Below are 13,452 nucleotides of genomic sequence, written 5' to 3'. Positions count from 1 at the left end.
CTTCTAACACAGGACCGATGGTTCTCATCTCCTGGCATTGTAGGGAGAACAGAGTAAATTCCGGCCTTTGAGTGTGTGTGTGCATCCAGGAGACAAGGGGGCTCCAAAAATCCAGTGTTTTCCTCTTGCTTTCGTTAAGGTGTGAGGCTTTTACGGGCTCTCTTATGCAAGTCCTTAGGAGGCATTCACTCAGGGAACAGACTGGGGAAAGGCGAGCCTGCTTACAAAGGAGAGGGCCTGCAAGTCTCCCTGCTTGGAGAGTCTGCAGCAAGTGCTGGCTAGCAGCCTGGAGTGGAGGTGGGGCTGACTAGGTGGCTTGTTTTGCTAACTTCTGGTTTCCCTTTCCAGTCTGGTCTGTTTCTGGGTCACTAGTTGGATGGGTCACAAGTTACAGCAGAAAATACAACATCCCAGCTGCTGAAGGCGGACAGGTGGACACTCTATTGCCCAGCCTGCCCTGCTGGCAGGGGAGAGGAAAGTAGTGAGTGGAGGGAGAGAGAGGAAGAGAGGATACAGCCTTTTTATGACCCTGTGACTAAGGGAAACAGTGATCTTACAGCTTTGTCCCCATGGGTCTGCCCTCTGTGTCACATGCTGAAGAGTGAATTGCAGGTTTCTTGTCTTCACCAGAGAGCCTTGGGTTCTGCTTTCAACGTTGTATTTGTCTCCTGATGTTGCTATACAAACATCCAACTTGATGGCTTAAAACAGGACTGTAGCCTTAAATTTCTAAGGCCGGAAATCCAGAGGTCAGGGTGTCCGACTGGTCAAGTCCCCACTAGGGCCTCTGAAGGGCATCCATCTTGCTTTTCCAGCTTCAGGAGGCTAGCACTTCTTGGCTTGAGGCCCCTTCCTCAAAGTACAAGGATCTTTCCCTAGCTTAGAGCCTCCCGCCATGTAATGAATCATGATGAGCTCTGGCCCCAGCCTGTCCTCCGTCCTGCCTTTCTTCCTTGGACTTTTCTTTTATGAACTATGTGTTTTGCCTTGTTTTAGTCTGTATGGATCTCACCATGTAACAACTCCAGGCCAACCTCAAATTAGTGACCCTCCCAGGGCGCACTCCCAAAATTCGGGGTATGCGACCCTGCGCTCAGCTTCCTTCCTAGGCCTCCGAGGGACTTCTTGGAGATGGGAGATTATTTCATTGCAAGAGACAAAGGGCAGGGTCAGCGATTGTTAGACTTAGGAAGTTTCCCTAGAACAGAGAGAGGAGCCTCTGAGTTTGGGGGCTGTGGACACTGGAAAGACAGAGAGTCCAGGCATAGGAAGAAGGGGGGACCCAGTATGCCTGAACTATAGGAGAAACAGACAACAAGGGTACCAGTGGCCCACATGTTGGTGTGACAGCCTTCCCCTTTGCCTTTCCCGCAGGGCAACTTCACCGAAGCACTACCACACTTCCCAGGTCTTGGTGCTTTTATTTTTAGTTTAGGGTATTTTCTATTGTTTGAAGGTTGCCTTGCAACCCTTTTGCCTGGAGGCTTAAAACAATATAGGGTTTCTTTGCTGAGCAGCAACAGTAGCCAAGAGAGACCGAACATAAACTTTTAAGTCTATTTTCTCAGAGTTTGTAAATCAGCAATGGCTTTAAACAGAGGAACACGCGCCCCCAACTTGCCCCTCCTGGGGGAGGGTAGAAGGGTGCCTGGCAGAGAACACTGTGTGGACTCTTATCGTCTATGCGACGCAGGGACAAGTTCCAGAGTAGGAAAACAAAACATCTGCTATTAATACACCCAAGTCCTCCAGCACACGGCTGGATTCGATTATTTGTGAAAGGGAAAGATACTCTTTACCCTCTGGAGCTCTCTTGCCAGCCAGGACAGAGCTGGCAGAGACAGTGCCCTCCGTGATGCGAAAGGGTTGGTCACCCAGGCCTAGCTTTGGACAGGAAAGAGAAGCCTTCAGACTCGTCCCAAGAGGAATGCTTTGCCTGGCTTGGGATGTCTGAAGCCCTGATGGCTTCATTCAGAATTAAGAAAGAAGAGGGCCCCACCCACTCAGAGGAGAAGACCGTGGGTAGGGGCGTGGGGCTCTGGGAGATTGTGGGAGGGGTGACCGGGAGAGGGGCGGTGAGTGGGATGTAAAGTGAATAAGTAAAATAAAATAAAAAGAAGGGGGCAGGTGAAACAGGCTCAGACAGAAAGCTAGGCAGGGAAAGGGCCAGAGTACCCCACCTCTCCATCACACAGGCATCATCACCATGTCTGTGTCCAACGGCAGGAGCCAGAGACCCAGGCAGCCTTGCCGGGCTTCTTCCCCACTTCCTTGGCAGGGAGCAAGGCTAAAAGGACAGAGCTGAGAAGAGACAGAATGGTGTGCAGAGCAGGTACAGGGTCTTTAGCTCTCTCTCCTCCCAGTGACAAAGTGTCCAAATTGGCAGGGGTTGCCTAAATGTCTAGTTAATGATAAGCCTTCAGCTGGCAAAGAGCCAGAGGGAGGGGTGAAGGGGAGGGGGCAGAAGCACACACAACACTTAGTCCGGTGCCTGCTGGGTCACCCCAGAGGCTCCACAGTGTCCTAACTCCCTGGAAGGTTCCCCGCTTATCACCCACCAAAGTTAGGCTGCTGCCTCAAGCCCAGAGAACATTCGAGCAGCCAAGAGCCTCGGGCAGATACTGGGAGAAGAGGGCCGTGCTAGCCGGGCCAGCCCTCTCCGAGAACAAACAGGACAAAGGTCACTGTACTCGGAGCCGCCTCTCCCATCCTGCCTGGCTCCTGTGCCACATACCACAGTCCGTCCTGGCATTGCCACACCAGGCAGGTACCCGCCATTTCTATGCCCGTTCGTCACCCCAGATCTTATTCCCCAAGTGAGACCCAGTGCCATCCTAGTGGAAGCGATGGTGTCCTATCACCTTAGAACAGGAAAGCCATCATGTCGGAACCTGTTGGGGAGCCATGCTTGCTTGTGACACATTTAGATGCGAGTATATATGAGAGGAAAGAGTCTTTAACCAAAGCCAGCTAGCTCCCTGGCCTACCTACAGAAGCCGCTCTCTGTGGGAACGCGGCTCTCCAGGCCCCCTTAGAATCTAAGCTGACTGACAGTGTAGTACTGCCATCCAGGCAGGCTTGGATCTGTCTCTCCTCCAGCGGCTCCAAGTATCTACTGGGCTGCTCTTTGAGAATTCAAATAAGTTGGAGACCACAGAGTTTGGCAGGAGTAGGCAGACCTGGCACTGGTTAGCCAGAGACAGAGCAAGGGAAAGAAGGCTTGGGCATTGTGAGCCGCTGAGGTCCTGGCCCACGGCCTTCTTGCTGGGTGGGTCTGAGGGGAGCTGCTGCTTTTTCTTGTCTGGGGATGGCCTCCAGGCCCTGAGATGATGGGCATGTAGCCACAATGCTCACCGAAGCCCAGACCGCACAGAGCACACCGCATGAATTCTTTCTTTGTTCTGTTGCTGTTTTGTTTTTATGTTTTTGAAACAGTCTGCTGTAGCCCAGGCTGGCCTCAAACTATGGAGCCCAGGTTGACCTTGAACACCTGGTCTTTCTGTCTCCATTTCCCAAGTGCTGGAATTACAGATTATGAACCATCATGTCCAAGGTGTCGCCTTGTTTAACCTCCACGATACCTGTGGCTCAGGTATAGCACTGACCCACCATTGAGTGAGGACGGAGACTCGGAGAAGTTGAACCGCTGTTATGTGTGCCTGCATGAGCTGTGGCTGTGACTTAGCCCCCCTGAGCTGTGAGGACAGGATGGTAGAATTGGAGGCCGTGCGCAGGCTTCTTAGAAGCTACAGCTCCTGATTTATGCTCCTCAAAGCTGTCTGAGGAAGTTGTTTAGCTTCTAAGGTGATAGATGAGGACTGGGTCTTCTGTTTGGAGAGCCTAGGGCGGAGGGTAAGTCAGGACAGTTTCTCTCCTCTGGTCCCCAAGGGCTCCACAGGCCAACTGCTGGCCAGTGTTTACATCATCATTTTTAAGGCACTGGCCTTAAGCACAGCCACTCGAAGCTCACTCACCCCCCTTTCTCTGTCTCTCTGCTTCTGTGTGTGTGTGTGTGTGTGTGTGTGTGTGTGTGTGTGTGTGTGTGTGTGAAGCCGAACAGGAGCACTTCCCACCCATTCCCTTTGACGCAATCAGCACCAGCCAGAAACCCAAGACCCAGCTGAAAGCCCGGCTAATGCATGTTTCCGTAGACACAAACACCTTTTGTGGCCAAGCCACTTTGGGTGCCGGGGTGCTCTGCATCCCTGCCGTGACCCCCAGGAGCCAGCTGGCTGAAGCACTTGTACAGATTGGGGTGGCCACGGCAGCTTGCATGGAGTGTGGGAAGAGGATGCCTGGGCCACAAGCGTTTGTGTCCAGGGCCTTCTCTTTAAAAGTCTCTTAGCAAAGGAGGAGGTTGGAAGCGTTTCTACAGCCGGGGAAGAGCCTCCCTCACATGTAGCTCTGAAAGGGAAATTTTAGTCCAGTACCTCTCATCCCTGCCAACAAGTGTGCCACTAGCTGCCCCATAGCCACTTAGGGTACTCTTGTCCCCTTCTATGGGCATGCAATGCTGGTGGAGGACCCTGGTTCCTCTGGCTGTCCCCAGGAGCCACAAGACCACAGTCTAATGTCCCAGCTGGCCCATCAGCTTTGCCCACACTGCTTCTGAATTTATACGTACTGGCCACAGGTCCCAGCTCTCCTGTCCCTGTGCCCTGCTGTCCTCTGGTTAATAAACAGCTCACTTAAAGACACCGAGGAGCCTTTGGAGAAGCAGAGAAAGCCTGTGGTTCCCAGAGTACAGACCAGGATAGCCTGGACTCAGCCCAGGATCTCGGGGCCTGTTCATGTTCTCTACCCTTTGTAGGCTTCCTTGTGGACGGCAGAGGATCCCCACCCAAAAGCCACAGTAGACAGCTAGGTGAGGCAATGAGGTAGTTATTAATCACAGGGAGGCATGCTGAAGCCTGAGGTCCCTTCCTGGACGAGCTTTAGGTTTTTTTCCTGAGAGACCAGATCCACGAGCTCCCTGAACTTCAAGCTGACCTCGATCCCCCCTCTCCAGGGCCCGGCAACTGCTGGGGTGACTCTCTTTCCACCCACCCCCTCCCACCCATCTGCCTAGCCAACCCCAGGACCTTTGGATTTGACCTTGAGAAGTCTCTGTAGAAGGGAACACTGGGGAGTGTGTGTCACACACACATACACAGAGAGAGAGAGAGAGAGAGAGAGAGAGAGAGAGAGAGAGAGTTGCCACTGGCTCTAAATCCAACAGCACAAGGGGAGTTGGAGCCCCTCCCAGGACTTGCCCATTCTCAAGGTCTTGGTGACCTTTCACACCTCCTGCAGGGATCCCCATTGCCAGCAGAACTGTTTTGTTGAAGCCCAGCAACAGGACAGGTTGAACAAGAGATCTCTTGACAAATGCTTCTCACTTAATCCTCCCTGACTTGGCCTCAGGTTGCTTAGCCAAATTTATGGGACACTGCTGGTGCCTGCGGAAACGTTACCTTTGTTCCAGGCATTGTGTCTGGATGTGGGAATCCAGGGTCAACAAGGTGGAGGCCCTGTCCTTGAGGACAGACTAGTGAGAGAAATGGTATAAAACAGAGAGCCCACTCCTTCCATACACTGCCATCCACCCCTGCTCTCCACACCCTTCCTCTTACCCCCTCTGCCTCTTGTAACTTGTTAACTGGTTGCAGATCTACAAAAGAGGGTCACTGAACACAGAGGTGGCAGTCACTTGGGCCTGGAAACCCAACACTGTGGAGGTTGAGGAAGAGAGACAGTGAGTTCAAGCCCAGCCTGGGCTAAAGGGTAGACAGCGGGCAGTTACTGCAAAACTGGGTAGAACGAGGCTGGTGAGATGCTTCACAGGTAGACACCTGCCACCAAGCCTGATGACCGGAGTTTGGTCCCCCAGCCCACATGTTGAAAGGAGAGAACCGGCTCCCAAAAGCTGTTCTCTCGTTTCCATTCATGTACTCTGACATTTGCACATCCAAACAAACACATCCACAAGAAATATTTTTTTTCAAGTGAACTCAGTGGCTGCTCTTCCAGAGGATCCAGGGTAAGTTCCCAGCATCCACACGGTAACTCACAACTGTAACTCACATCTGTAACTACAGTAACAAGGAATGCAAGGCCCTCTCCTGGCCTCCATCAGCCCTGTGCACATGTGGTGCCCAGACATTCAGGCCCTGGCTGTTCTGGAACTCACTCTGTAGACCAGGCTGGCCTTGAACTCAAAAATCCATCTGCCTCTGCCTCCCAAGTGCTGGGATTAAAGGCATGCGCCACCACGCCCAGCTTATAGAGCCTAATTTATAAAGACAACCTGAAACTCACTAGATAGACCAGACTGGCCTTGACCTCAGAGGTCCATCTGAGTGCTGGGATCAAAGGCATATGCCACCATTCCTGGCTGAGATGGCATATAGAGCCTGGCACATAGGGCTGGGCCAGTGACGGCTGCATTTGTTTTCTCAGAAGGATAACATTTGCCTGAGAGCAGTGGATGAATGAAATAATCTGGGGTCCTTGTTCTTCTGTACTAACTACTGCTTACATTTGGCCAGCGCATCTCCCCTGCAACATCTTCCTGGGGACCGATACCTCGCTGAAGAGTACCCAAGGACAGGGAGAAGCGCCATTGGCGGCATGCTCTCCTAGCAAGCATATAAAGACGACGACTCGGGGCCAGGGAGATGGATCAGAGCAGTGGTTCTCAACCCTTTGGGGGTCAAACGAGCCTCTCGCAGGAGTCACATATTAAATACCCTGCATATCAGATATTTATGTTATAGTTTGTAACAGTTGCAAAATCACGGTTATGAAGCAGCCATGAAAATAATTTTGTGGTTGGGGGTGTGTGGTCACCACAATGTGAGGAACTGTACTTAAGGGTAGCAGCATTAGGAGTGTTGAGAACCAATGGCTCAGAAGGTAATGGTGCTTGCCACTAAGCATGGTGGCCCAAGGCCAATACTCAGGACCTGCATAGGAGAAGGAGAGAACCAAGTCCCAAAATAGTCTTCCTGCCTCCGTACATGTAGTGTGGCATATTCATGCACGCGAACACATGCACGTGTGAATATAATAAAAAAAAAAGTTAAAGACCTGGGTTTGATACCCAGCACTACTTAAACTGGATGCAGTAGCCTCTACCTATAAGCCTGGCACTCAAGAGAGACAGGCAGGAAGATCAGGGGTTGAACACCATCCTCAGCTACATAGCAAGGTAGAGGCCAGCTTGCGATATAGAAGACACTGTGTATAAATCGTTTATAATAATAGGGTTGTGGTCTGCAGTGCATGAGACTCTGAATCCTATCTCCAGGCCCACAGGTAGGTAGGTAGGTAGGTAAGGTAGATAGGAGCCATTAAAGCCCCAAGAGTTCAAACTGTGCAGCCTCTGGGAAGCCCTGAAGACTGAAGTTCCGGGGAGGCAGAGACTGGGAAAGAAGCTGGTTCCCTGTGTTAGTGAGGCCCCGTTGTCTGAGCTAATCCTGGAGGCTTGACCCCCTCTGGTTTGGTTCACATTCTCCCAGAGAAGAGCACTCCCTGATAAAATGTTCCCTCCCTGGGTCCTCGCTGCCTCTTTACAGAGTACCAGGAGGCACTGGGGCTGTCCACACTTAAGCCTCACCTGCCTGAGATGGGCAGCCAGCTCCCCTAATCACTCCACAGCTTAACCACCCGCTCCTGACCCCCTCCCCAAGCTCCCACCCATCTCTGGTTTTGTTCCCTCAGCTCCTTAATCAAATTAAGGGAAAGGAGAGGGTTTAGATAGGGTTGCTAAATATATTTCTGTTCAGGGGATAGAGAAAATGACGATGACGGGCTGGGGAGGAGGGGGAGTGTGAAATTCCTTAATGGAATGTGTCCCGAGCCACCTTTCCCTCGACCGACCAACCCCAACCGACCGACCGAGCCTGCTTGGATCACCTCTCTGTGGTAAAGTGCTTGTCCATCGTCCCTATCTCCTGGAGATAAGGCCCCATGGCAGTGCGCGCCCCCAGGGAAAGGTCTGCTGAGGCCATCGGACCCTGTGAGCTGAGCTGACCCTGGTCTATATATTTCACAGGACACCTTGGCCGTGCCGGGGCGACTGGGCTTGCTGTGGATGTGACACCAACAGAGACCAAACTGTTGGCAGGCAGCCGGAGGGCACAGTTCACAGGGTACACTTTCCCCACACCAGGTTTTTTGGAAATTTTTTTTTTCTGTTTCAAATACACTAAACTATAAAGGGGGAAGAAAAGCCACCACAATCGCTGCCTAGCCTCTGGTGGTCTGTCTGTGAAGTGCCTGTATATGCATGCTTACTGGGAAGTGGACTCGGACACACACAGTGCCTATATGCTTCTCTTATATTTACCTTAACGCCTTAGTGTCCCATCCATCAACATTTCTTCAGAAACACCTCTGTCTGATTTCATTGTACATTGATCTTGGGGCGGATGGGTCCATGCGGCACAATAGATGTGTAGTGCTACGATGACCTCTGTAATGTAGAGGTCAGAGGACAACCTGAGGGTCAGTTCTGTCCTTCCACCATGAGGATCCTGGGTACCAAACGCAAGCCCTGCAGCAAGCACCTCTTCCTGCTAAGCCACGTTGCCAGGCCCTGGAAATAATTTCTAAAAAACGTACTTCACATTTGTCCCTTATCAATGTTAAGATAAATGTTGCTTACACGATCTCATCTCAGAGGCCAGGGACTCTTTTTTTTTTAAATATTTATTTATTTATTTATTTAATGTATGTGAGTACACTGTCACACCAGAAGAAGGCATCAGATCCCATTACAGATGGTTGTGAGCCACCATGTGGTTGCTGGGAATTGAACTCAGGACCTCTGAAAGAGCAGTCAGTACTCTTAACCGCTGAGCCATCTCTCCAGCCCGAGGCCAGGGACTCGTAAGAATGTTAGGGACCATGTGACATGAAATCTTGCAGTAAGTGACTCAAGCTAGAGGTAAGGACGGTGAGGCCCAGGGAGGTGAAGGAACTTGTCCTCAGTCCCTAGGCTCCTGCAACATGGGCACAAACTTAACCTACCAGTGGCTTTTTGGTTTTGTTGTTCTTTCCCCAGTATTGGGACTAGATCCCAGAATGTCATGGGTGTCGTCAGATAAGAGCATATGTACTGTGGATCTATGTTTCCAGCTTCTCATGGGCTCTTTTGACATCTAAGTGAAATTCTCCATGAGTTTATCATGAAGAATAATTCTCCTGTTACTGGGCATGCCTTTCTCCCCCTCAGCTTAGCTTTAACCCACCATGGTTTGCACCTCTTGCTATTTATTTTTCTCCCAGAACCTTTTTCCTATAAGTGAAATGACCAAATGGTTCCTTTAACAGCCTCTTTCCATATTACCAAGTGCCTTCCCAGAAAGCCACCATGGCACTCCTACAGATGTGAGGAGGAGATGGCCCTCTTTTTAAAAGCAATCCCAGTTTGGTAGGTGGAAGTTCTCCCCCCTCCATGTGATTTGCATTTTCCTTGATCGCTGGTGAAGCTGAACTTGCCTTTACAGGTTTATTAGTCAGTCATCTCTCCACGAGTACTTGCCACAGGGCAGCTTTGTCACCGCTGCCTGGCTCTCCCTCTCTCCAGTCTGCACCCAGTCACTCGAGGGAGTCCTGTGAGAAAGAATCTGCTTTCACATTCCATATGCCCCGCAGAACTTTGGTCATAATAAGGACATGTGCCGTGGTTCAGACTTCTATTTCCTCTCCCCCACCCCAGCCACACCTGACTCGCTTTGGGGGCTCCTGCCACACTGCCACACCTCAGAGGCAAAAGGTTCAGAGTGCAAGATTTCCCTTCCACCCAATCTGCCATCCTCAGGCGGTTCCGGAGGGAGGATCGCTCTCTACAGGCAGTACCCAGGCTAGAGCCAGCAGGCCAGTGCCCTTGGTTTTCTCTTCCCAGGAAACTTAAATTCCTATTGCTCTCTGGGGAGGTGAGAGAGCAATGGGGCCAAAGAAAGGACCTCTGTTTCTCATGAGCCTGTGGCCTCAGCTTCCCGGCCTCCCTACTGAGGTTCTGATGGGCTCTCCTAATCTTCAGAGAGGCCTCCTTGGCACTAGAGGGGCATGAGCCATCATCTCCCTTGGGTGTGTGAGCCCCTTCCTCTGGCTGGTGCACAGTGGGTACAGAAGACACCACTCAGAGCTGAAGGAGGCAGACGCTGATGTCCTGGGGTCCAGGAGACTATGCAGGAATTCCCTCCTCCAGGGTCCAGCTGCTTGTCTGGCATTGTCCCTGCGGGTGTGTCTCCTATGCACAGGCACCCAATCTTGCCTGCTACCCCTAGAATTGTTAGCCTCAAGATTGGACAGTGTGACCTCCTCAGTCTCTATGGGCTACCAGAAATATCTCTCAGTTCCTTAGGCAGAGTCAGGGTTCAAAAGCCCATTTCTGTTATCCTCGCCTGTCCCAGCTTTAGAAGATGAAGGGACTGGAGGGTGTTAAGTGCCAAGAAAAAAAAATGTCAGTTGGGGAGGGGCAGGAATCAGAACATGACTCAGCTCACGACGGCACCATTATGCCAACACAGCACCAACAGTGTCCAACACCCCAGTCTGTTCTCTGGCAAAGCAGCCGTTATGCATCAGGGAAACAAAGGCTTAGAAGCCACCTTCTGACCTCAGCCACACGGGACAAAGCTGGGCTGAAGGGCAAATGTCACACAGCAGTGCGTGATGCAGACCAGTGAACTCTGGCTGACCCAGAGAGGACTCGCAGAGCTTCAGCTACAGCAGGTGGAGCCTGCAGGCAGGGATGTAGGATGTGAAGGGGTCCCTGCAGGGATGTAGGATGGGAAGGGGACTTGTGGGACCAGATGTCCTCACAATCCCAGAGGTGGATATGCAGCAGCCGTGGTCAGGATTCTTGACTGGATCCTTCAAGGTACTAAAGAATGCCTAAGATGGCCAAGGTACCTTGTAGATGGATGACCAACAGGAGACAAGAGATAAGAGTTATGGCAAACAATTGGTTTATACAGTCTTGGGGGTTGGCTGGGGAAAGCCCATCCCCTGGCCTGGAAGCTCCCAGAAGCTGTCACATGGGTGAAATTTCTTCTACAGGGAAGCTTTGACTTGATGTCAGATTATAAACTCCTTAAACTCAAGTAATTATAGACACTAATCATCTACAAAGCACACACGCGCACACACACACACACGCATATATACACACACACACACACATGCACACACACGCTCGCATACACACACACACACACACACACACATACACACACACAGCAGAGCAGAGCAGCAGTTTGAGACTGACATGGGCTGTGGAAGTCTTGGAAGGGAAGAGGGAGGAAGGAGGAGAACCTTCCATAAACTTGGAGCCAGGCGTCAGTGACACACTTTTAATCCCAGCACTTGGCGATAGAGGCAGGTCAATTTCAGAGTTCAAAGCCAGCCTAGACTATGGAGGAAATTCCAGGGCAGCCAGTGCTGCACAGAGAAACCCTGTCTCGAAGACATGTTCAAGCCACGTCATAGTAAACGAGGGTCATTTTAGTTAACATTTGCTTCTCCTTTGGTTGTGAGGACTTCTCGGGTAGACACAACATTAAGTGGAGATGAAGCTTAACATTGCGTGTGACTAGGATAAACCAAGAGAAGGGAACCAAGTCAGCGTGTGAGAGCTGTACCATGAATCCTGTTATCTTTCCTTATCCCCACAGTCTCCAACTAGGGCTGGGGATGCAGCTCAAAATGCTAGATTGCTTTGCCTGGCAGGCAGGCCCAGGGCTAGGCTCTTCTGCCCAGCCCCAACACCACCAGAACATGTGCAGTGGCAAAAACCATCACTGCAGCAATCTGAAGGTACAGGCTGGAGCAGCTCAAGTTCAAGGTCACCCTGAGCTATGAGACACAGCTTTCAGACAGTAGAGTGGGGGCCAATCTCTACAACGGAAGGCTGCTTTGTTTTAACCTTGGGAGCCAGGGAGGAAAATGGGTCTGTCATGGATCTCTTCTGCAGTGACACCTCATTTTCCCAAGGCCGATTCAGGACAGGTCAGTTTGTTGACAGGTCCCTGCCTGCCCATGTGTCCAGCAGACAGGGAGTCAACTCCAGCCGAGGTCAACCAGCTGGGGAATCCATGGACTGAAAGCGAGACTGAGGTTTCTAAAACTTCCCTTGTCTCCTCCTACTTCATTCTCTCCATCACTGGGACCACAGGTCAAGCTCCTAAGGAAGAGGAATAATGGCTGATGGTCTCCTGTGGCTCCTTCCATGTCTACCTCCATTCCAGCAAGCGCCAAGGGACCCCGGAATATCCCTGAATTAAGGGGATGATAGTGGTAGGGGCTGGAGAAGCTACAGGCGCTGGGCTGACTGAACCCTGGTAGGAAGATGAGTCAGAAACACCAGCCCAGGACCAGCAGTGACAGTCTTGCCTGTCTGTAGGCATACTGGAAAGCAAAGGGACTCCATGAAAAAGGAACAAGTCCTTCACACACCCTTTCCTGTGACTTAGAACACCGTGTGACCCTGGAAGACTGAGGCACTGACAGACTCCTAGGATCATAGGCGGCCTCGAGGCTCCAAAACAAAACAAAACAAAACAACCAAAAAACCCAAGAGGACGTTCCCACAAAAGATGTAGATTGTGAGCACCTGCTCCCGGCAGAGCCAGCTTCCTCCTTTCAGTGGCCCCAAGAACAGAATGACAGAATGAGGTCACCAGCTCCTCCTGACAGTCAAATCTTCCTCCTGAGGAGAAAGAGGAGGGAAATAAGGGGGGAGAAACAGTACCTCCCAGTCTTAGGGAGTTGAAACCAGCCAGCCCAGGACTGGAGGGGTTTCAAGCAGTAGACACTCCATCCAGAGCCTGAGCCAGGCTCTATCATGAAACGCCCCGGGGAGTTCTAACTAAGGGATGCACAGGGTGGGGCTGCCAGACCTGGGGCACCCTAAGGAGCCAGAGTTGAATTGCAGGAAGGATAGGCTCGCCCAAGTGGTGGGGGTAAAGGTTAGGGGCAAGGCTTGTAAGCGAAAGGGTGTGGTGCGATGTTGGAAATTGAGAAAGAAATATCAGCTTAGTGGCTCTCAGGCCTGGCATCTCAGCTGCTTGGAGACTGAGACAGGAGGATCTCGAGTTCAAGGTTAGCCTGGGCAACTTTGTGAGCCCCTGTCTCAAAACATTAAAAAGGCTTGGCCTATAGCCTGATGGTAGAGTACTCTCCTGCTGTGTGAGCAACCAAGTTCAACACCCAGTAATAATAAACATTAAACACACACACACACACACACACACACACACACACACACGGAACATCTGATCTAACAATCCCGTTACTGCGTGCCTGGGCAGAGAGAACCCAAGAACATTGCAGGCTGTCTTGGAGAGGTGTCCGTACATTACAGCACTGTTCACAATAGCTCAAACCATGCAAATGCCTGTCAGTGGATAGTTAAATAATAAACACCGGGAGATTCCCTCTGTGACCCCAGGGAGATATCAAGGT

The sequence above is a fragment of the Mus caroli genome, chromosome 5 (assembly GCF_900094665.2).
Source record: "Mus caroli chromosome 5, CAROLI_EIJ_v1.1, whole genome shotgun sequence".
NCBI lineage: Eukaryota > Metazoa > Chordata > Mammalia > Rodentia > Muridae > Mus > Mus caroli.
This window is presented reverse-complemented; position numbering follows the sequence as displayed.